This window comes from Podarcis gaigeae (assembly GCF_964106915.1).
Source record: "Podarcis gaigeae genome assembly, chromosome: 9".
Taxonomy (NCBI): Eukaryota; Metazoa; Chordata; class Lepidosauria; order Squamata; family Lacertidae; genus Podarcis; species Podarcis gaigeae.
The window spans coordinates 65403633-65428620 of NC_139685.1; the positions used below are offsets into that span (position 1 = coordinate 65403633).

The following is a 24988-nucleotide window of genomic DNA, read 5'->3' on the forward strand; positions in this document are numbered from 1 at the left end:
AAAGCGGACGGTAAGACGGAATAGATGTAGATATATATATTTCAGGGCACTATTTCATCTGCGTTTGAAACCAGCGGCCGACTTGTCTTCTGCCATTTCCCGGGCAACTTATCAACTCGCTTAGTACTGTTTTCCTTGCAGTTGCTAGAGATTGATGGGAGCGAAAAGGGGAAAGGAAAGGTTAGCCCTTAATTGCGGCTTGAAAACAGCATTCATTCTGAGAAGCTTTGCAAAGGTTTTCTCTTTCCATTTCCAAGGAGTTTCAGGTCAATACGCAAAGACTGAGCACTCATGGCAAAGTCTGCAGTCCCACGCCCCAAGGCTCAGTATATGATATCTTTTGAAATCAGGCCAAAAGCAACATAAAATCCATCTGGGGGCCACAGACTGCCCACTGCCTGGCATATAGGATTGCAGCCTTAATGGTTTTTGCCTGTGCAATCATTGTAGGGATGGTGGTACTGGAGATCTCTAACAGAGAGCTTTGCAGATCAAACTACATTTCTCAGGATTTGTTGGAGGACACCATGGTAGCTAAATTGGTAAAAAGCTTATATAAAAGTTTAGATATGCCCAGAGCGGGGCTAAAATGTCTTCTTTCCTCCTCTCTTCTCATGTGAACAAAGTGTGTGTGTGTGTGTGTGTGTGTGGTTTTTTTGGGGGGGAGGGAGAGACAAACCTTTTGTTTTCATTAGGTACATGGAAGAGCCATTCTAGTCGCAGTTGCTACATAGCTGGGTTTCCCAAAATCGGGTCTCCAGTTGTTTTTGGACTACAACTCCCATCATCCCTAGCTAGCAGGACCAGTGGTCAGGGATGATGGTAGTCCAAAAACAGCTGGAGACCCGAGTTTGGCAAACCCAGCTATGTAGGAACGTAGTGCGCTGCCTCATGTTGAGTCAGACCATTGCTCCGTCTAGCCAGAGGCGTACCTAGGGTCCCTTGTTCCTTTGGCAAGGAACTGTATCAGCACCTCCCTGGGGGGAAAACAACATTTCTCCCACGTTTGATCTCGTCTTGGCAGCAGTGGTGCATCACCACAGAATATACGTCTTACATTTCACAGCCTCCAACATTCTGCCTTGCTATTTCTCTTAGCATTCAGCTCCCAGCTCGTGTCTAAACTCAGGAATTTACATAGATAACTGGAGACAGATTTCTGGGGTGATTTTTTGCACCCCTGGACAGAGGCTGGTTTCCCAACCCCTAGATAAACCTCTGCATCTAGGTCAGTATTGTTATTATTCTTTATTAAATTTGTATACCACCCAATGCCCGTCTCAGGGCGGTTCACAGGATAAACTCACAATATAATAATGCAAAACACATAATTACATAGTGTAGCATTGCCTTCACTGACCCGTAGTGGTGCTCCACAGCTTCAGACAGGGTTTTCTCCCAGTCCTACCTGGAGATGCCAGGGATTGAACCTGTGACCTTCTTGATCCAAAGCAGATGCTCAACTGCTGAGCCACCTAGCCTCTAAGGAATCATTCACATACAAAGCAAACCCCCTGCACTTCAGCCAAACATCACGTGCCCTTTTGCGTCCATGGGTAGCCCTGCTCCATTCTCTACCAGGTTTGTGGGAATGTTCAGGGATGCAGGAGAGGATATATGGTTTGATTACAGCCTTTCCAACTTGTGTAAACAAGTTCTACAATTTAGAAGAGTAACATTCCCCTTTTTAAACTCACAGCGGATGCGTTTGCTCAGGCTCGCTAAAGCCTCTATGATAACTGTTCTGGTATTTCCCCCTTATTCCCTCATAAAAGATAAGACACGACACAGTCTTCTATAGAAGTATAAAGAGTTTACTCACTCACATTCTGTTCACAATTGGATCCCAGAAGGCAAACTTATCTTAGAAAAGCAATATACACCTGGAAACTATCTCATAAGGAGACAGTCCCTTTGAGAGAGCATCTTTGGCTAAGCAGATGTTGCTTCTTTGACGAAAGTAGTCACAGAGAGAGAGATGGCTGTCCTGCCCTGTGCTTTTGTCATTACCTGCACAGGTGAGGCCACGCCTACCTCTAGTCACATGCAGAAGAAGTCTGTCCCAGCCCAGAAGGAAACAGGAAGTTTACCTGCTGGCTGGACAAACATTCCTCCCCATGTTCACTCTAGGAATGTTGTACTTGACTGCTCTTGTGTTTCATATCCTACAAGGTTTATATCAACCGATCATCACTCCCACTAACAGCGAATTCAGGTGTGAGTGCCGACCGGATTGGAGCCAAATTTAGCTCACTGAGAAGCAGTAAGTAGGCATTAGCTCATTTGAAGGTCTCTCACAGTTTGTGAAATATTTTTATTTTTTTAAATAAATAAATGGGACACACATTATATAAAAAAAACCCCAATGAGGACTGAAGATGAGCCACAGAAAGTTGCGGTTCAGTTGGAAAAGAAAAATATTGGAAAACCAGGATGAGATGGAATGGAGTATCCTAGTTGCATCTTTGGCTGCCTGGAACCCTAAACTAGAGGAGCTCTTGGGAACAGCTGATACACTTGTTACATTATTCAGTTCTGCTTTCACCTGCTGCTCTCGATGGGGCAACCATTGACTCCTCCTGAAAACAAAGAACACGGTAGCCATCTCAGCGATACAGCATCCAGATTGAAGTATGAGCCATTTGCTTTGGGGGCCATGGTAGTTAATACAATAACTCCTAGTTCGTTTTAAAACATTTGCAAGCCCTGTTCTAACTTTTAATAGCAGTATAGGAAAAGGAATTTCAGCAGCTGCTTCCTGCGTATCGTGCATCCACAGGCTGTGAAATTCAGGGGACAGAATTGCAGTTGTGCTTGCTCTTTAAAAACAAAACAAAAGACGTATGGGCTGCATTTTTTTTTTTTGCACCTTGCTGAGGCCCATCTTAGAGCGTGGGGATAAAAACAACCAGGATGCAAGACATAAAAGGACAGGTGCTGCTTTTGTCTTACAGAGATGTTGCTCTGAAATGCTTTCCCTCCAGATATCCAGGATGCATTTGGTGCAAGTCTGATGCGCTTTGCCTGCCTCTTAAATCTGTCGAGCCGAAACCTGGAAGTGGACAAGGCCTGGAAAACACAGTGGAGAGAAAAGAGGCTTGTTGGGAACCTAAGGGTCCCTGGAGATGGTAAGCCAACCTGGTCGCCTCCATCCCTTTTAGATTCAGTGCGAGGCTTGAGCAGGTTACTCGGGTCTGCCTGATGCTCGAGCGCCAATGCCGGGCGAGAGAGGTCACTGCTGCACGCAGCCAGGCCCCCTTTCCTGCTTCCCTTCCGCGCACACTCAGCTTGACATTACAGATGCTGCTGCTGCTGATAAACCATCACAGAAGCTTATTCAGCTTTGCTTTTTTTCAGGCTGCTCTGCCTGCTTTTCTCTCTCCCTCCCTCCTGATTTCACCAGGAGATACAATAGCTAGAGCTGCAGATTAGACTCCCTCTCTCTCCTCCCCACCCCTCGCCCCCCACCCCTCCTCCCGAGACCTCACTGCGCTTTGACGTCACGAGCGCTCCTTTCCCGTTGCCATGGCAGCCCCATTCCCCAAGCCCTCCGCCTGTCTCCTCTGGTAGGTTCCACAATGGTACAGCCAGCATCACGATGCACAATGGTCTCCAGACAGTAAAAGAGGGTGATTCAGCAAGGCGCCGTCCCTCTCGTTTCTTCCTCCTCCTTTCCTCCCCGCGCGTCCCTCCCGGCTTCTCCTCGCTTTGTGCGCCTCCGACGCTTTGATCCCGGGCATTTCGTGCGCCCCCCACCCTCTCCCACGCAACTCCCACCTTGGTCCAGGTCTCCTGGCTGCCACCTGCCCATCAACCTCTCCAGATCTCCCTCCCTCCGACCACCATCACCACCCACCCTCCTTCCTCGTTTGGCTACCCCCCCACCACCACCTACCTACCCACCGATCTTCTCCTGCGCTTTGGGAATGTGGTTTCCAATGACCACCTAAGGTCGCGCGGCGCTAGGGGGAAGAGGTTGCTGCGTTCAAGAGGCTAGTCCGCAGCACGGAACGGTAAGTGATGGGCGCCGGGCTTCTGGGGATGCTGTGTGAAGCTGGGGGGGGGGGAGGTCCGCGCGTTGGGGTGGGCTTAAAAACACACACACACACACACAACAAACAACACGCCGACCTGTCTTTGTGAGGAGGTGGGGTGATGAATATTGATTCGCTGTTTAAAAATAATAAAGGGGAGGGGGAGAAGTGTATGGGGGGAGGGGAGAGGGAGGGGGAGGGAAAGGGAGGCAGAGGCAGGTTCATGAAGTAAACTGCTCACCGAGGGAAGGAGGCAGGAGCGGCGGCGCTGGAGCAGCATCTTTCGCCTTGTGTTTGGGTTAGTATTGGCAGGGTTGAGGTGATGGTTGAGGCGCAAAGCAAGCGGGGAGGCTGTTTTTAGCAAGCCGGGGGGATGTAAACATTGCCATCCCCGTGCCATCTGCAAAATAGCGGTGGCTTGTATTCCTGTTGAAAGACTCCATGCCCATACATTAGATCCAGTTGCATGGGGGCTGGTGTGTGTGTGTGTGTCACAGAGCTTATGCGTGGGGTTTTATTTAACGGTTCTTCCAAAAGGCACCTCTCCCTAATTCCCAAAGCTCTCACCGCCACCCCCCCCCCCGTCACAGATGGATGTGGAAAGGAATGAGAAGTAGATGTTTCTTGGAAACTATGTTGATGGGATACGTATGTGGGGTGATGGTGGAGGGACGAAGGTGGGAGTGGAAAATTCCAAGCTTCTTTTTTCCCCCCTTAAGGGAGAGAGAGGAGTGACCCCCCCAGGAAGTCATTTCTTAAGCGAAACACCACTGTCTTGCATAACACCCCCCCCCCCATTCGCACGAAGTGGGGAAGATGGTGCGTGTTTACAGACGGTACCATTTAAAGTAGCTTGGCTCTGTGTTGCGAAGGGGACACCCTACAAATTCTTGCAAAGACTGCAGTGAAATCAATGGAGCTTTACGGAAATAGCTTCTGACAGCCCCGGCTATTACAATAGGATGGAATCTTTGGGTACCGTTTTCCCCTCCACCTTCTGCAATGCGGGCCCTATTAAAAGATGTGTATAGTTTGCAAGGCTTTTGGAGGTCAAAAATATGCAGATCCATCTTTCTGGGGGGGGGGGGGGGTTCTGTTTTTTTTGGTGTGTTTCTGCTTTTGTGTGTGCGTGTCCTTAGCCTCCACTGACTATATAGGCTTGTTTACATGGGCGCCTTTTGCTGCAGAGCCCTCACAGTTTCTTCAATGCAGTTTTTGCATCCGCTCAGCCGGCGACTTTTTCCTGGGGTCTTACGAAAGGCAGATCAAACCTGTAATATGCAGAGCCAGGTCTCTCTCCTTTTCACCAGTTTTTAAAGGGGGAGGCAAATGAAGGTGACCAGAGGGAAACAGGGGGTGAGATAGAGCGGTGTTATGTTGGCGGATATTTTCACTGTTTTGACTGTATCGGCTGCTTCTGGGTGCTGCTCGCCTCATGCAAGGCCAGTAAAGATGGGGGTGTGTTGAGGAGACTGCCCTGGGAACGGAGATAGGCAGTGATTGTGTGTTGAGCTCTGCCACATGCAAACAGGCTCGGTTCGAACAACATGAGGGCCGAAAAGCAAAGGATCTTTGGGAAAGGGGCACTGGGAGGTAAAAACGGTTACTGGCAGTGTGCTTGAATTTGGCAGCTTCCCTGGTGTTTAATTCCTCTCTCCGCCCGTCCCCCATCCCCAGTGTAGCATCCATAAGGCTGCTGGGTCCAAAATTCAAAACAAAGGAATGCTAGGGAGAACCAATGATGTGAAACAGGGGCTGCCCCCTTAGGGTAAGATATGCCAATAGAGCATCTGACAAGCCTGAATTATACTGGCTCATTTCCTGGCTCCCCCCCCCCCCACATTATTATTAAACAAATGGCAGAAGTGGTGTGATCTGAGCTATTAAATCAGGAACCTGCCCCCTTCCCCCCCTCTCTCCCAGATGGACTTCTGCCTTGCTGCTTCTGAGCATATATTGTTTTGCAAATGCCCTGTATTATTATTATTGTTGTTGTTGTGGCTTGTGGGAGAGGGGTTTGGCAATGCCGGAATAATTTGGGAAAGGGCGAGGAGCGTTCAAGGTAGAAACGTTTGCTGCCTTTGGCCGTCTCTGCTTGCATGCTGACTATTAGAGGGGGGGAAAAAAGCAAAACCCGGTCCTCTTGTTGTTTGAGAGATGTGTGTGTGTCTACGTGCCTCCTTGCTGGGAGAGGCTGTTTATGAGCGGCTCCCAGAAGGGATGAGTGTGTGTGTGTTTTGCTGGCATATCTGTAGCCATTATTTAATGGCTTTCTAGCACAGAGGTCAATCACCGAGGGGAAAAAATGTTGCTAAAGACACTGCAAACTCACACTCTTATTCTTGCAGACAGAATGGGGGAAATCTGAGGACACACTGAGCTCTCATTTGGGAACATTGAAGGGCCTTATATGTGGGGTTTTGGGGTAATGTTTTTGTTTGCTATTTGCTGAAAGATCCTTATCCCCTTCAGAGAATTCTGGGGGTGCTATGGGACTCAGAGGGCATCAGTCGGTTGAATCTCCTGCATAGAAAAGAGAGACAAAAATGGAAGAGCACAGATGGAAACAGGCTGATGTAGCATCTTGGGCAGTGTGTCAGGGCTCGGCCAAGGAGATTGTTGCTGTCCAAGTCTCCATTTGCTGCCTGACTTTGGACCAGTCAATATCGCAGCCTAATTCCTTCCCATGAAGTTGTGGGGATAAGCGAGTTGAAGAAAGGCTGGGATTTAAATTGAAATTATTGTTATTGTTGTTGTTGTGGGGATAAGCGAGTTGAAGAAAGGCTGGGATTTAAATTGAAATTATTGTTATTGTTGTTGTTATTTATTAAAGGAACATCCTGAAAAGTCACAGCTGCTAGGATCCTGATATCGCCCATGTTTCCTGCCTAGGTAGGAGGGCCAGTTGCTCAGCAGCAGAATGCATAAGATCCTAGAGAGAGTCTCCATTGAAAGCAGCATTTCCCAAACTTGGGACTCCACCTGTTTTTCGTACCACAGTTCCCATCATCCGTGAGTGCTGCTTCTGCTAGCTATGGATGATGGGATTTGTAGTCCAAAAAACAGCTGGTGATCCAAGTTTGGGAAACACTGATTAAAGGATCCCATGGCTTGGAAATAGCAGAAGTCCCAGAGAGCTGCTCTCAGTTTGATCAGACAATATTGGAGCTAGGCCATTAGTTCCCAAACTTCTTTAGTAGGTTGTGCAAACTGCTGTCCTTAATAATAATAATAATAATAATATATTATTATTCATTCCCCGCCCATCTGGCTGGGCTTCCCCAGCCACTCTGGGCGGCTTCCAACAAAATATTAAAATACAGTAATGTATCAAACACTAAAAGCTTCCCTAAACAGGGCTGCCTTCAGATGTCTTCTAAAAGTCTGGTAGTTGTTGTTCTCTTTGACATCTGGTGGGAGGGCGTTCCACAGGGCAGGTGCCACTACCAAGAAGGCCCTCTGCCTGGTTCCCTGTAACTTGGCTTCTCGCAGTGAGGAACCGCCAGAAGGCCCTTGGCGCTGGACCTCAGTGGCTGGGTAGAACGATGGGGGTGGAGACGCTCCTTCAGATATACAGGACCAAGTTTAGGGCTTTAAAGTTCAGCACCAACACTTTGAATTGTGCTCGGAAATGTACATTAATGCTTTTTATAGGGTAGGGGGCACTGGAGATGAGTTTATGGAACCAAGGGAGTAGCGGTCCAAAAAAGCTTGGGAACAACAACAACAACAATTTTATTATTTATACCCCACCCATCTGGCTGGGCTGCCCCTGCCACCCTGGGCAGCTTCCTGCACATATAAAAACATAATAAAACATCAAACATTAAAAGCTTCCCAATACAGGGCTGCCTTCAGATGTCTTTGAAAAGTTATGTGGTTCTTAATCTCCTTGACATCTGATGGGAGAGCGTTCCACAGGGAGGGCGCCACTTCTGAGAAGGCCTCACTGAGGTAGATGGACCAATATCTGGGGTCTATAGAAGGCGGCTCCTGACATATATATGTGCAGAGCCATCCTATCCATTTTAATGGAAGTACAGTATAACTCTATGCATTTGTACAAGTGTGCCCTGCTGCGTTCTCAGGCAAGTGTTCATATACTTGTAGCCTAAGCTTGCAATTTGAAATATACTTACAAGGGGATAAGCTCCATTTTTCAAAACAGTTTTATTGAAGCTTAACATATTGAGCACTAAGCTCCATTTGAGCACAGTGGGACTTACTTCTGAGTAAACATGCAGAAGATTGCACTGCTATTCAACGATCAGGTAGAAAGAACAAATAACCACTCTTCTGAGATGACCACAGTGCCTAAATCGGGGTTTTAGCATCCTGCCCTGCCTGTGTTGGTTATTTTTGGGGAAAACAAAACACCTCTACAGCTGCTCTAAATTGGCTAACATATGTGGTGTAATCCATCTAAATACTCTCTCTTATTTCTAAAACTTTTGTTAACTGCTTGGGGAAATGGAAATTAAAAACATTGAATGTACTTGTAGCATTACAAAATTAATAGAAGGCTTGGAATGGATGTTTCGGTAGCTTTGTATGTGTTCTGATTTCTTGAGTTACTATGCAGGGTGGGGTAATGGGCAGGAAGGAAAGTTAAGCTCCTTCAATAACCCAGAAGAATAAGCATTTGCAAATGGGTTTCCAGGCAGCCTCTTATCCAGGTACTGTCCAGGCTGTGGCCTGCTTAGCTTTAGCAACTTAACAGCAACGCAAACCTTCTCTTCGCATCCTCTTGGCATCTTCTTAACAGTAATTGCCATCAAGTTCCTCTCTTCTCCCCATATTCAGCATTCTTGCAGGCATGTTCACTTAAAAAAGCCTGGCAAAGTGGCTAGGGTTTCATACTAATCAGAAACAAGGCCGCCTTTGCTGCAAAGACTTCTTTTTTTGCTTACTTTAGCACCATTTGTAGAGAGAGGGAGGCTTCTGGAAGGAAATATTCTTTTAGAGGTATATAAACCGCTGTGATGAGGAAACAGTGCTTAACAGTAGCCAAGAAAGCCAAGCAAAAAGCCCTCGAGCACAAGACTTCTGTAGTCTTGAAGATCCAAGGCTGCTTTTGCAGCCTCTTCCAAAAAAATGAGCAGGGACAAATGGCACAGAGGTGGGGAGCTGATCTTAGTAATATGCTGAATCCTTTTTTTTTTTTTTTTTTTTTTTGCTCCGCTCTTGTAACTTTAGATGGGTCTTAAGCCAAGGCTGCCATTTAGTTTTGCAGAAGAAGGATATTCGCAGAACCAAGCAATCACTTTTGCTTTGCATTTTTTGTAGCATTTCAGATCAGGGGTTCTTAACCTGTTGTCCATGGATGGAAGTCCATGCATAGGCTCCTGGGGTCCATGAACCCAAGAAAACATAAAGTATTATTCTAATGCGAGAAATTAAATTGTATGCGACATTTTGCGTGGATGTGTTTATGTGCATTTTTATGTGGGGAGGAGGGGGTCCTTAGGTTTTATAAGATTCCCAAAGTAGGCTGTGACTCAAAAACAGTCAAGAGCCACTGTTCCTTGAACTGCTCTCTATCAGTTGATTTCGGGGTACATTGCATATATGACCTTTGTAATCCTTTTTTTGTGAATCAATTTTTGCTTGATTTTCAAAAATATAAACATACAACAAAAACCAATTCAGAATCCAAATATCAAGATTATTTTTAATCTCCTGACTTCTATGGGCCATATTAATAATATTTTCACCTGCATATCAATACTTCTCCAATTTTTGTCTTTCTAAATTATCCGTACATTCCGTTAGTGTGGTTAAAATCCTGCCAATGTTTCAACCTGCTTACAATGGTCTCGTATATAAATTACAAACCTTTCCCATTCTTTTTAAAATTTCTTTTCTTCTTGATTTCTGAGCTTCCCAGTTAATTTTGCCATTTTGGCATAGTCCATCAACTTGGTTTGCCATTCTCCTCTGGATGGAGATGCCTCTTCCTTCCATCTCTGGGCTAGTAGTATTCACCTTTGTAATCCTTTTAAGGTAGGTCAGTAGCCCCTACAGTACAGATGGTGCTGGCTCATTGTGTTGTGTTACTGTGTCAGCCAATACAGGCACAGAACGTATTGAAATCCTCTGGCACCAGAGATTATCTCGTGGCTGAGTGTGGCTCCTAGGAGTGCCTTTCTTTGCCAAGAGGAAGCAAGTGGTGCAAGAGAGAATCTAGCCTGATCAGAGCAGACAATCTTGGGTAGAGGGCTCAGTTGCCGGGCTCAGCGTAAGGCAAGTCCAGAGTTGTGTTCAGAGTCGTGATGGACACTGAATAAAGCACTTCAGAACCCTGTACAGTGGTACCTTGGGTTAAGTACTTAATTCGTTCTGGAGGTCCGTTCTTAACCTGAAACTATTCTTAACCTGAAGCACCACTTTAGCTAATGGGGCCTCCCGCTACCGCCGTGCCGCCGGAGCACGATTTCTGTTCTCATCCTGAAGCAAAGTTCTTAACCTGAAGCGCTATTTCTGGGTTAGCGGAGTCTGTAACCTGAAGTGTATGTGACCTGAAGCATATGTAACCCGAGGTACCACTGTATTTGAGCAGGCTGGGAACCTGCAAACCTTCCAGTGTTGCTGGACTCAACTCCCATCAGCGCCAGCCAGCATGGGCAATGGACGAGGATGATGGGAGATATAGTCCAAACATACTGACTCATGGGAGATGACTGCTGAGGGGTGTGCACATGCTCAGTTATGTCATTAGCACCCATCTGTTTCAGAAAACAGTGGAGGAGTGCCTCTTTGGGGGCGAGTTCAAACCGTCGGGGAGTTACAGCGCCTGCTGTGGCTGTAGAGACCGATGCAGGAGAGGCATGTTTTGTTGCAGTTGGGGCAAATGAAGGCTTCTGGTTGTGCTGCTGCAGATGCACCATGATGTTTCTTCTTTCATTCCTCCTCTGCTCACTGCTATGGATGCACAACCTAGGTGTCTCAAGGCCCTGCAAGGGATTCTCACACAGTGGGGTTGATGTTGCCATCCTCTGTGCCACGGTGTAGATATCTTTGTATAGCAGAGTTGGTCTGTCAAATGGGCCTGGTGCCTGAAGCCAGCTCCCTGTAGAGAACATCCTTGGGGATCCAGCCATCTCCCATTCTGTGGGCATGGCCAAGCCAGTGTAGATGTCATCAAGAGAGGGTGCAAACATGCTGGGAATGTAAGCTTGGTAGAGCACATCTTTGTTCAATCTGCTCAATTATAGCCAGGGCCGGATTTAGGTTTGATGAGGCCCTAAGCTACTGAAGGTAATGGGGCCCGTTATATGTTCAGCTGTCCTTTGTCAACAACAAATTATTATCACTGGGTTTTTTGGTGTTGAATATATGCTATATGGTAATTTATGGACCTAATAGGTATCTAAAGCCATTTGCACATAACAAAATATGTATTTTATCAAAGTAATTGTTGAACTGAAATATAATTAAGAAGTATATTAATAGTGAAGTACAATGTTTTAGGGGTTGTTTTTAAAAGTCTGGAACAGATTAATCTGTTTTGCTTTACTTTCTATGGAAAAGCGCGCCTTGGTTTTGGAACACTTTGGTTTTGGAACAGACTTCTGGAACGGATTAGGTTTGAGAACCAAGGTACCACTGTATATAGAAATGGATTTTAGATTGTAAGTACCTGAAAGGCAAGGGTCTGTATGACTGTCACACATATTGATGGTGCCATGGAAATATAAAATAATTCTGTAACTGTAGGGTTGGGGAAACCTGTGGTCTGCTGTATGTTGATGGACTACAACTCCCATTATTCCTGGCTGGGGGTGATGGGAACTGGGAGCCTCAAAGTATCTGGGGCAAAAATGGGAATATATTCAGACTTGTGGAATCTACTTAAAACCCTTAGAACCCTTAAACCTACTAACATGATGCTGCTACCAGGTAGTTGAGTATAGCACCTGGCGACACACAGGTTTCACCTGTGCTGAGGGAATTGTACTGGCTGCCTATTAGCTACCAGACTTGGCTCAATGTCTCATTACTAACCTATCAACCCCATAGCAACTCAGAGACAGGTTACCTATGGACCACCAACCCCTGGACCTGTGAGATCATTCAGGGCTTCCCCAACTTGGGTCTCCAATTGTTTTTGGACTAGAAATCCCATCATCCCTGACCACTGCCCCTGCTAGCCAGGGATGATGGGATTTGTAGTCCAAAAACAGCTGGAGACCCAAGTTGGGGAAACCCTGATTAAGATAATAATAATAAATAATAATAAATTTTATTTATATCCCGCCCTCCCCAGCCGAAGCCGGGCTCAGGGCGGCTAACAACACTAAAACAGTACAACAGATGATCTGGGGAAACGTAACTCATGCCAATGCACCCTTCATAATATGTATTGACCCCCCAAAGTGGGTATTTATCAGCTCTGCACTCCGGAAATGCCCTTCTCTGAAGCATCCTTCATTAGTTGATTCAGGCCTCTTGTGAAGACATATCTTTCTGCCCAGGCTTTCTCTGACCCAGAACATTGTACCCTGTTATCACCAAATTTCTGTTTTTATTATATTCTTTTACGGCCTTATGTCCATCCATTTGTATACCGCTTCAAGATTTTAAATATTAAGTCACATAGAAATGCTCTCAAATGAATGAATGAATGAATGAATGAATGAATGAAGGGAGCCCAGGTGCAGAACAGCGGTTCAGGTGGGCAGACAGGTGATAGGAATTTAGGGACAAGATGTCTCTGAGCCTAGGAATGTTTGGACCAGAACCAAGGCATTCTTTTTCAGCAATCTAATGTAGCGGGGAAAGAGCTTTTTAGTTGTTGTCATTGCTAGACCATGGGAAATGGGGAGATCCCTTCTATTCTACTGCAAGTTGCAAAAACGGATGTTGATTCCCCAATGTGCCTTCTCATCTAGAGGGCTGCAGGTTCTCTACTCCTGCAGTAGTAGATCCCATCAAGGAGAACAATGGTATTTCATTTATCCGTTCTCAACACTGCGATTTTCAGTCAACAGATACATAAAATGGTGAACCAAGTGGTGAATAGTATATAATAAAGTTTCGCGTCTGTGCCACATTTTGCTAAGAGCAACTACCAAGATAAGCAAATGCCTGTGACAGCTACCAAAAATATAGACTGTATTTTAATGGACTTGCTGCACTTTAAGGATCTTTAATGTACTTCTGTACTGCCCTGTGGAATGGTAGCATTGCATTAATGGCAAGTATTCTCTTAATCTGTGCTCTCTTACACAATTATCTGCTTTGTCAGTGGACTGTCTTTATTTAGCTAGGAGAATTAAAACTAATTTTAATAGCTATGTATTGTGGATCTTTTCTTTGTGATTTAGGGCTACCTTTTGGGATCTGATCGCCAGCTGGCTTGTATCATTTCCGAACACAGCTATAAGAGAGATGCCTTTGAACCCCTTCTAGAGTGATGAAGGAGTCTCACAAGATGTGATGTGCTCCAGTGAAATGAATGCTACCCACTAGGAGGAATCTATTGAAACCATCCTTTCAAAGGCACCTTTTAAAAATGCCTCCAATATGACCACTATGTTATTTTCAGCTTGTCATCTAGGACCTTTCCTGTAATTTTATTATAAGACTGAAATGATAAGGGGCTGCAGAACCTTCTCGACAAGGAAAGGTGAAAGAACTGGGACTTCCTATTTTAGAGAACAAAAAAGAAACAACATTGGGCAGACATGACAGAAGTGCAAAAATACCACGCAAGGTGCTTCTCTTTTCTCTGTCTCATAATTGCAGAGCTCATAATTATAGAACTGTGGGATTGATTGGCAGTAGCTTCATGCCAGAACAAAAGAAAAAATATTGCTACACAAGCATGCATGGTTTTTTTGTTATGTGAACGAACCCTGGGCTTCTGCACCCTCCCCTTGTGCATTCCATTTAACTTCCTTTCATGGCAAACCACAGTTTGACATTACACCAGAACTGGCAAAGGATGGTTTGTGCTTGACTTCCAGCCAGAATTCATGGTTTGGAAGACAAGTGTGGACCATAGTTTCCTGGTTCTGATATAACCAGTCTATTGTTATGACAGAGGAAGAGTTGGGAAGGTATGAAGGCAGTGGAAGGAGAATTTATGTGATGTTCACGTAGGGAATGCCAAACCATAGTTGGAACAAACCATAGGTGTCATGATGGTCTCTAGCTAAGATGGTGTTTATCAAAGAACAGGGAATACCAGCAACACAGTGTATCAGTGTCAAGTGCTCCTGCTCAGTGTGTCAGCCATCCAGCCATGCTCCTTTCTAGGATAGTTGTATATTCCATTGCATTTCCTCTCCTCCATTTTTCTCTTCTCCCCCCACAGCCAGTCAATATTGCATGCCCACTGAGCATGCATGGTCTATCTTGAATTGTTTTTGTCCCCCATTCTTTAATGGTCTTTTTGGAAACCTTTTTTTTAAATAATAAAAAAAAAACTTCTGGAATCTTGGGGTTTCTTGAGGCCTGATAATACCTCCCCTCTTCTGCATGGATGGCACCATTTTGGCTATATAAACACAAGCACTTGGATAATGGGTTTGCTGTTAGGGTATATGATATCAGACATACTAATGGAGGATCGGACATGATAGCTTAAACGAGCCCTCAGTATCCAGCAGTAGGAAAATTTGGATCAATTTCTGGATGCAAACTATGAATAATGGCAGGCTGTCTTAGTTGAGGTTTGCAGAGGCAGATGGTTGACTATTGCTAGACAGACAAAACTGGACAAGATAAACCATTGCTTTGTTCCAGGACAGGCTGTTTTCATGTTCTTGTTTTACTTTGACGTACTCATACAGAGGATGTGAAGGTGGTATAAAGGAAAGCAGATCAGGATGAAAAGAAACTGTGCAAGTTATATTAGTGGGTTTTTTGTTTTGTTTTGTTTAAACATAGTTTTATAGTTATTTTGGAGAGGACATTTCCTCCATCGTTCTTGGAGAAAGGGCATCTTTTTCCAGATTTAATTCACCACCACCTATCCCGAAAACCAAACATCACAATGGTTGCTTTTGAGTTGAATCTGTTGTGTTTGTGTAACCTGCTTTGTCTTGCCTCCCCTCCCTGATTCATATCATTCTAGGGACATAAGCTATCTTTTACCGTATCAGTTTCTTTGTCCATTTAGCTAAGCATTTTCTCCTTTTGCTGGCATGAGCTCTCCAGGATCTTCAGAGAGGTATTTCCTGCTACCTGAGCCTTTTTAAAAATGCCAGGGATTGAGTGAATGGCCTTCTGCCTTCTCAGTATTCACTGAGCCTATGGTCCCTTGTTTATGCTTCTTCTTGGGGCTTTTTCCTGCAGACATCTGGTTTGCCACTGTGAGAACATGATGATGGACTAGATGGGCCATTGGCCTGATCCAGTAGGCTTGTCCTTTGTTTTTAAAACTGAGGTGTACTTGAGTATGTTGGTTTATGGCTATCCCTGAGGTGTGGTGTAGTGGTTAAGAGCGGTAGACTCGTAATCTGGTGAACCGGGTTCGCTTCCCCGCTCCTCCACATGCAGCTGCTGGGTGACCTTGGGCCAGTCATACTTCTTTGAAGTCTCTCAGCTTCACTCACCTCACAGAGTGTTTGTTGTGGGGGAGGAAGGGAAAGGAGATTGTTAGCTGCTTTGAGACTCCTTCGGGTAGTGATAAAGCGGGATATCAAATCCAAACTCCAAACTCCTTCCCTTCCATGGCGTTGTGATCCTGGCCATTTGCTAGGTGAATCTTGGTGGCCTCCAATATTTGGTAGGCAACACTTGAAAGTGCAAATGATGCTCACCTTAAGTGTGATCTGAGTGGTTTTTGTGGAGAATAAGTAAAAAGACTGTAGGAGTTAAATATATGTTACGTGTGGAGGGGCAAAGTTGTAAGACATGAACCAGGTTTGCAGTAGGTGCAAAGAAATCTAAAATGAACCCTTCAGCTAAATTACTGGCAAGTTATCATCATCAGCAGAGTACTGGCAGCAGGTAAGACTGAGTGGTAAACCAGTAATTTGTTGGCTCAAATCCTCCTCCTTTGAGTAGACATCATCTGGCAAGCTAAGATCTTACAGCTTCAGCTTTATACTTCCAGTACGGAGATAATGATGCTGATTGGAGATATTGCTGAGATCATGAATGTGAAATACTTTGAGCATTCTAAAGTGCTCTGTAAGGGCCAAGCTAGATATGACATCAATTATGTGAGTGCAATTAGTTCACACAATTTCTTTGTTATGTAAACAGCAATTTTCTTCACCAAAACCACCTACTTAAATCCAATAGTTGCTTCCCTTTGAAGGCTTCCTTGAAATGCGAAAAGATGTTGGGAGAGGTAACTTTTCTCAGGTAGGGAGAGTTAAACCCCATGGTTGCTATTCACTTAGCAAACAACAATTGTCGCTTCTATTTTGCTATCCCTAAATTTGCTATGCCAATTTGATGTGTGTTTTATGATACTTTGGGCATTCCAAAGTATTCTCTATTTGCCGCCAATGTGTTAAGGTGGCATCCATGTTTATTTTAAAAATACATTTGCATAAATAAATACACAAGGATTGCCACAGTTTCAATATTGAAAACAATCTGCAAGGTTGCAAGGGATCAAGCAGAGGTCCCATGTGTTTGACAGCTATCGAGCGCTCAATAGTAATGGCAATGTATGCATGTGTAGGTCACAGGGGAGGAGAAAATTTCTCATTACTGTATATAAATAGCTGGAGAAGCTTCTGAACAAGATGTGCTGAAAAACACCATTTTTTTAAAAAAAAACAATTCTTGGCATGCATCTCTGCAAGATAGAATAATTTTGAAGATGGCTTGGAACTCTTGATTTGCAACTTTTTGGCGGTGCAGGGTACATTTATGATGGCTGTGATGACTATAGAGAACATAGTAAAGAAGACTCAGATGCCGTTGGCAGATTGACTTCTCTGAGCCTACTTCTGAGTCATCTAGCAGAACTACAGTAGCTTCTTAAAAAAAAAAAAAGGATTTCACATAGTTGTAGAGGCAGCAGTGTCCAGATCAGACATGATTTACCACAACTAAAATGGGTGGTCATGAGGAGTCCTTCATTTTGAAGGACTGCCTAGTGGTCAGACCAGTTTAAAGATCAGAGCCATAAGAAGACAGGGAAGAGGGGCTGTCAATATGCAAATCAGCACATGCAAATATTATGGAAATCGGTGCCTTCTGTTCTGTGTGTGATGCATTTATTCTTTTTTGCAATGCCGAGACACTAGGGCTCGATGAGACCCCTGTTTTCACTTTCTGCTCGATAATGAAAACCTGGTGCAAGGTTACAGAAATAGGGTTGTGAAGGACTTGGCACATTGCCCCTCCGCAAGTTGTGGGGTTCAGGTGTAGAACGAGAGCAGCTGAGCCAATAACCTCTTCTGCTCGCCCTGTTTCTGTGTGGAATTGGGATAGCTTGCTTGTTTCTTTAATTTGAAGGCTCATTCCCTGCCTTTCAATCAAATGAATCTCAAAGAAGCAGGTGATAATACAAAAAAATACACAGTATATATAAAGGTAAAGGGACCCCTGACCGTTAGGTCCAGTTGCGGGCGACTCTGGGGTTGCTGCCCTCATCTCGCTTTATTGGATGAGGGAGCTGGTGTACAGTTTCCGGGTCATGTGGCCAGCATGACTAAGCCGCTTCTGGCAAACCAGAGCAGCGCATGGAAACGCTGTTTAGCTTCCCGCCGGAGTGGTACCTATTTATCTACTTGCACTTTGATATGCTTTCGAACAGCTAGGTTGGCAGGAGCAGGGACCAAGCAACGGGAGCTCACCCCGGCATGGGGATTCGAACCGCCAACCCTCTGATCAGCAAGCCCTAGGCTCAGTGATTTAGACCACAGCGCCACTTGCGTCCTAGTAATATCTAAAAGGTCCCAATTCCATGCACTCTCACATAACCCAGCAGAGCAGACCTTAGTCTTCTGGCAAATGGATGGGCCCACAGCATGATGCTCTTTGGTTCTGCAGTCCCAGAGGAACTGGCAAGAGGAGCTGACTCCGTGTTATTTCTGGAAGGAGAGGGTGGATGGGAGCAAGTCCCCTGCAGCTCTTTCGTCTCTGGTTGATGGATGGGGCCAGCCTAGCCTTTGCCTTTGGTGGGGGGACCTACTCATTGCAAAACAAGAGGATGCATATTTGCATAAAAGTTTCAAGTACTAATTTATGTGAATAAGTGCTGAGTTAGGAGAAAAACACTATAAATTAAATAGAAATCCTATACATCTAATGGGCAATGCTGTAGCCAATATGTTGTTCAGGTGTTAACTGTGGTAAAGGTAAAGGGACCTCTGACCATTAGGTCCAGTAGCGGACGACTCTGGATTGCGGCGCTCATCTCACTTTATTGGCCAAGGGAGCCGGTGTACAGCTTCCGGGTTGTGTGGCCAGCATGACTAAGCCGCTTCTGGCAAACCAGAGCAGCGCATGGAAACACCATTTACCTTTCCGCCGGAGTGGTACCTATTTATCTACTTGCACTTTGCCGTGCTTTTGAACTGCTAGGTTGGCAGGAGCAGGGACTGAGCAATGGGAGCTCACCCCGTTGTGGGGATTCGAACTGCCAACCTTCTGATCGGCAAGCCCTAGGCTCTGTGCCACCCGCGTACCGAACTAACTGTTGTAAAGGTAAAGGGACCCCTGGCCATTAGGTCCAGTCGTGGCTGACTCCGGGGTTACGGCACAACTTCAAAGCCCTTGCCGCTCTGTATTCTTAGGTTACTTTATCTTTGAAATTGGACTGCACAAACCTTCAAATGGAGGGTTCTCCTCCACAAAGCAGGGCACATGGTCACACTGCTCTTCCTCCCAGTGGCCTGGTACCCTCAGCTGGTGGTAGAGGCCAGCGTGTGTTTTCCTTCTACTTTCTAGTTCCTGGGCAACTGGAAGTTGGGACAGGATTTAGCTATGTTAATCTGTTGGGCTGCATAAGAAAACTAGCAAAAAAGAGTTTTATGGCACTTGAAAGGCTGAGCGTTGTATCCAATGATAGACTGCACCCGTTGGAATCAATGAACATGACTTAGGCTTGTTAATTCCAATGGGTCTACTCTGAGTAACTACTACTCTAGTTGGAGACAACCGTGGAGCCGAAAGGCCACCAACTGCCGAGAGGCAATATTTTTGTGCGAAGCTCTATTCCTAATTTCTCAGTAATTGGCAATAACACTCTCTTCCTAGGTTTGTTAAGTTAATTTAATGCCTGTAGTGGGAATGAAATACTAATACCAGCTTAATCGAGATCAGAGATGTACCTCTCACTACAGGTGTTAAATTAACGTTGCCAGAGCAAAGCCAGGAAGAGTGTTTTATTGCCAATTACTGCTATTATGAATAGTCACTGAATTTATCTTCTGTAGTTAAATTTGAGCTTTGTGTGGAAATTTTGGCTCCACTGTTTACAACACCCACGTATCCTTTTCGTTTACCAAGTCAGGAGAACACTTTGTGCATCTGGTGGACTAGCCTCTAACCCACACAAATTGTAGTACAAGAGATTTTGTGGCCTTTAAGCTTCCACAACAGAACATCATGTCCCGGGTTTGATTCCTGGCATCTTCTGGCAATCCCCTGTCTGAAACCCTGGAAGGCCTCTGAGCTTGATGGGCCAATGATCTGATTCAGTATATGGTAGCTTTTAGTGTTTCTGTGTTTGTTTTATTTAACCAAAAGTATAAGCTGCCCAGAGTGGGGCAGATGGGAATAATAATAATAATGATAATAGTTCTGTGCAAGGACTTCCGATTGCATACCCTCCAACATTTCTCCGATGAAAATAGGGACGTCCTATTTCATAATAATAATTTGTCTCATCCATCTGACTGGGTTGCCCCAGCTTCTCTGGGTGACTTCCAATATTAAAAAACACACACAATAAAACATTAAACATTAAGAAAACTTCCAAATACAGTGGTACCTCGGGTTAAGTACTTAATTCGTTCCGGAGGTCCGTTCTTAACCTGAAACTGTTCTTAACCTGAAGCACCACTTTAGCTAATGGGGCCTCCCGCTGCTGCCATGCCGCCAGAGCACGATTTCTGTTCTCATCCTGAAGCAAAGTTCTTAACCTGAGATATTATTTCTGGGTTAGTGGAGTCTGTAACCTGAAGTGTATGTAACCCAATGTACCACTATACAGGGCTGCCTTCAGATGGCTCAGGGGTCGGATAACTCCACAAACTCCAACATTTCTTCAGTGAAAATAGGGATGACCTACCATACCTTCCAATATTTCTCTCATGAAAATAGGGACATTCAAAGGAAAAGTTTGACATTCCAGGATCAAATCAGAAACCAGGATGGCTTCTGTAAAACGGACTGGAAAATAGGGTCCCTTGGAGGGTCTGTGATTATGCATGGGGCATTTTCTCTGCTCTGGTGGCTGAGAGTACCCTCAGAAAAGTGTTCATGAGGAGCGTTGATTGTTCCATCCAGCAAGCTGCAGGGATTCCACACATTTTCTTATGTAATGCAAACCTTGAGTTGTTTCCTAACTGGAGGGCTTGTCCCAAGAACCTCATGAGGTACGTTTGGGAACAGAGTTACAGAACATCAGTCCATGCAACTGGCAGCATGCAGCCTTTGGATTGGTCAGGCCCAGTAATACAGTGGTACCTTGGGTTACAAATGCTTCAGGTTACAAATGCTTCAGGTTACAGACTCCACTAACCCAGAAGTAGTACCTCAGGTTAAGAATTTTACTTCAGGATGAGAACAGAAATCGCGCAGCGGCAGTGGGAGGCCCCATTAGCTAAAGTGGTACCTCAGGTTAAGAACAGTTTCAGGTTAAGAACGGACCTCCGGAACGAATTAAGTTCTTAACCAGAGGTACCACTGTATGTCAGAACAACCCCCCCCCCCAAATGTTACCTTTGTACAATCATTTGCCAGGTAGTTGACATTGCTTCCTTGAGAGTTTCCCACTTCTAACTTTCTGTTAAAATTACACAGTTCTCCTAACTGCTAAGACATAATTAAATCCTCCCCCCTAAGTGCCCCGATTTTCCAGGGACAGTCCTGGAATTGTGAAAGCCACCTCAGCTTCTGATTTGATCCTGGATGTCTCTAATTCTTCCACCAGCATAGCTGATGCCAAGCTTGAGGAGAAAGATGAGCCAGCGGTTGTCCCAAGCAGTAGTGTGATGGCGCATCATGTTGCTATCGATGGCCACTGCTGCTTCCTCCCTTGGGGAGCTCATAGTGGCTGCTGCAGATGAGGTGAGGAGGAGGAAAGGCTGCCCCCGCTGAGGACTGTGGGAATATTCAGCGTGGCAGGAGAGGATATATTGTTTATTAATATCCTTCCTAACTTGCGCTAGCAAGTTCCTTTACATAGCAGAGTTAACATTCCCCTTCTCACGCACAGCAGAAATCTGGTTGCAGGCTCGTTAGAACCTCTTACTATTTTGCAATTCTATCTCCCTCAGATTTAATTGTATGTTCCTGGTAAGATCCCCTTTTAAATCCCTCCTAAAAGAATAAAGACACCACAGTCTTATACAGTGGACACTCGGGTTGTGAACGTGATCTGTGCGGGAAGCACATTCGCAACCCACAGCATTGCGTCTGCGCACGTGCAGGTCGTGATTTGGTGCTTCTGTGCATGCGCAAAGCGTGATTTAGCGTTTCTGCACATGCGCAAGCGCCAAAACCCGGAAGTAACCAGTTCCGGTACTTCCGGGTTCGGCGTGGTGCGCAACCCGAAACACTGCAACCCGAAGTGTCTGTAACCCGAGGTATGACTGTATTCATAAGCAATAAAAAGAAAGTTTACTCACGATCAGGCAGAGCACAGTGTGATGCCTGAAGGCAGGCTTTAGGCTTAAAGTTACAAACATGTACAGACAGGTATACCCCATATGGGAGATGACCTGGGGAACTGCTGTGGCAGCCAGCGGTCCAGTCCAGGTGATGCAGGAAGTTTGTGGGACGAAAGGAAGATGGAAAAGAGAGGGGAGAGTTGGCCTTTTACCAGGTCTGGAAAGGTCACACCCACCCACTAGTCACATGCAAGGAAGGATGCTCCAGGCCAGGAGGAACAGGTAGTTTCACCAGGCTGGATCAAACATTCCCTTGCAGGTGCACTCTAGGAAAACAAGGAATGTTGCATTTGACTGCTCCCAGTGGATTACACCCCAGAAGGACTAGCGCTGTGACACTCTGGCTCTGAGTGGCAGGCAGAGCTAGGCTTGGCAGGAAGAAAGTAGGAGTGGAACGCAAGGAGTCTTGATTATTTTTTAAAAAATTGCTGTGTGTATCTGTGTCTAATCTAGCCCCGTTCTAAAATTTATTTATTGGTGTGTATGTTTTGCTTTTTGTAGATCTACCAAAGAATAAAATAAAATGAAGTTGGGATTAAGGAGTTTTCTCAGGATGGTAGCGGGCTTGTACTGGGTGTAGTGGTTCTGTTTCTCTATTTTCATCTGAGGAATGTTGGAGGGTATGATAATTATAGGTTAAGTAATCTAAAAGAACGAAATGTGTTGCCAGGACTTCAAAATGTACCCCTGTTTTGCTAACGGATATGTACAGGTGTCCAGATTTTGCAACCATGTTTGTACTTTACATTTAAAACTCCCGAGCAAGACATGTAAATAATTCATTTGCTAATCCTTCGTTTTCCTCTCCAGCCTGGCATTTATCCCTGCAGATCAGGGAATTATCTGCATATGTAACAGCCTGCTTAGATTGGGCAAACAGCTATTTGCATGCAAAATGCTTGTTTTCTTCTCTCGTTTTTTTGTCCCTGGAGAACCTATGGGTGATGGTAAGAGAGCTAAAAAATAAAATAATGAAAATGAAATGACCTGACCACACGGAGTTGTAAGTTCAGTTTCCAAGAACTCTAATAAAAAATTAAGAACCTTAAGGGCACACTAGGGTGGGACTGTGTCTCCTTTACAGAGGGCAACACTATCTTGGAACGACTATCAGAGACCATTTCTCTGTTGGAAGGTTCTTTCTAGTTGAAGGGCTGCTTGCTTCTAGTCCTGTTTAATGACAAAGCTGCCTGACCACAGTCTTCACCCAAGACCTCAATCCTAGAATTGTAGAGCTGGAAGGGACCACAAGGGTAATCGGGTCCAACCCCCTGCAATGCAGGAATCTTTTGTCCAATGTGGGGCTCAAACCCACGACCCTGAGATTAAGAGTCTCGTGGTCTACCAATCAGAGATACCTCAGGTCGTCTCACTATACATTCCATTTTTTAAAAAGAAAATCTTTATTAACTTTCACATAGACATCCTTTTCTCACAGTGGAAGACTAGATGCTGGTGGGAAGCCTGTGAGCAAGACTCAAGCGCAATAGCTCTCTCTGAACCTGTGATTCCTAGCAATTGGTATTCAGAGCCATATGGCTTCCAAGAGTGGAGGCAGAACATAGCCCTTGTACCTAGTAGCCTTGTCTTCCATGAATTTGTGTAATCCTCTTTCAAATCCATTCAAGTAAGTGGCAGTCCACTGCCTCCTGGGGGAGCAAGTTCTATAATTTAACGATGTGCTGCGTGAAGAAGTACAGTAGTACCTTGGGTTGCAGATGCTTCAGGTTACAGACTCCGCTAACCCAGAAATAGTACCTCGGGTTAAGAACTTTGCTTCAGGATGAGAACAGAAACTGCGCGACGTTGGCAGCAGGAGGCCCCATTAGCTAACGTGGTACCTCAGGTTAAGAACAGTTTCAGGTTAAGAACGGACCTCTGGAACAAATTAAGTTCTTAGAATCATAGAATCATAGAGTTGGAAGAGACCACAAGGGCCATCGAGTCCAACCCCCTGCCAAGCAGGAAACACCATCAGAGCACTCCTGACATATGGTTGTCAAGCCTCTGCTTAAAGACCTCCAAAGAAGGAGACTCCACCACACTCCTTGGCAGCAAATTCCACTGTCGAACAGCTCTTACTGTCAGGAAGTTCTTCCTAATGTTTAGGTGGAATCTTCTTTCTTGTAGTTTGGAACCATTGCTCCGTGTCCGTTTCTCTGGAGGAGCAGAAAAAAACCTTTCTCCCTCCTCTATGTGACATCCTTTTATATATTTGAACATGGCTATCATATCACCCCTTAACCTCCTCTTCTCCAGGCTAAACATGCCCAGCTCCCTTAGCCGTTCCTCATAAGGCATTGTTTCCAGGCCTTCGACGATTTTGGTTCCAGGCCTTTGGCCATTTTGGTTGCCCTCCTCTGGACACGTTCACCTCTTAACCAGAGGTACCACTGTACTTTGATCTGTCCTGAAACCCCCATAATTCCATAATTGCATAAATGGCTACCCTAACCCACCCATGGAATTGGCAGCAGCGCTTAGCAGTTGGATAACTAACTTTGGTCCTAGACCAAGGCTGTCAGACTCTAGGAGCACTAGATTTGCCATAGTCCTGTCTCAACCCTGAATGACAGGCACCATGTTAACTTGAGCGTGCCTATTTTTCATACTCCATGGAGGAAGGGATTAATTTGTTTTGTGACCTTCAGGAGTCTTGGTCATTAAAACCTTTCATGGAAAGCTACTTTTAGGTTTTGTGTATGTGTTTGCTCGGAAGAGCTGTGCAGGATAACACGGGGGGGGGGGACATGTTTCAGAGGGCCTTTAGCACATGGAATGCTGGTTTCCTCTTTGTGGAAATTTGAATGCTGATGGTGTGAAATCAGAAAGCTTCATGGCCTTCACCATAAAGCGACAGAATGGGAATCTAGAAGCTGCCTTATACTAAGACCATACCCTCCAATATGTCTCTGATGAAAATAGAGATATCCTATTCAATAATAATAATAATAATAATAGTAGTAGTAGTAGTAGTAATAATAATAATAATAATAATAATAATACACCGCCTATCTGACTGGGCTGCCCCAGCCACTCTGGGTGGCTTCCAGCATATATATATACAGTGGACGCTGTTGGTTTCTGCTTCCTTCACTGAGCAGCGAAGTGCTTGTCACAAGACAATGTTTACATTCCACAGTC

The 24988-nt window shown here is 45.1% G+C and overlaps 1 protein-coding gene and 1 long non-coding RNA gene across 10 annotated transcripts in view; one reads left to right on the forward strand and one right to left on the reverse strand.

Annotated features, from left to right (window-relative positions):
* The window catches only part of LOC310852933, a 114236-nt gene that overhangs the window by 31721 nt on the left and 57527 nt on the right, over nucleotides 1-24988 (reverse strand). The window lies entirely within an intron of this gene.
* MAPK10 (mitogen-activated protein kinase 10) overlaps nucleotides 3544-24988 on the forward strand; it is a 252270-nt gene continuing 230825 nt past the window's right edge. For 4 of the 9 annotated variants that reach the window (XM_083756676.1, XM_083756670.1, XM_083756675.1 and 1 more), the window contains exon 1: nucleotides 4234-4332. The gene's annotated coding sequence lies outside the window, so the exon portion shown is untranslated. Of the gene's footprint in view, nucleotides 4014-4222; nucleotides 4333-24988 lie in introns of those variants that run through there. The other 5 variants (XM_083756672.1, XM_083756673.1, XM_083756671.1 and 2 more) reach the window with 4 other exon arrangements.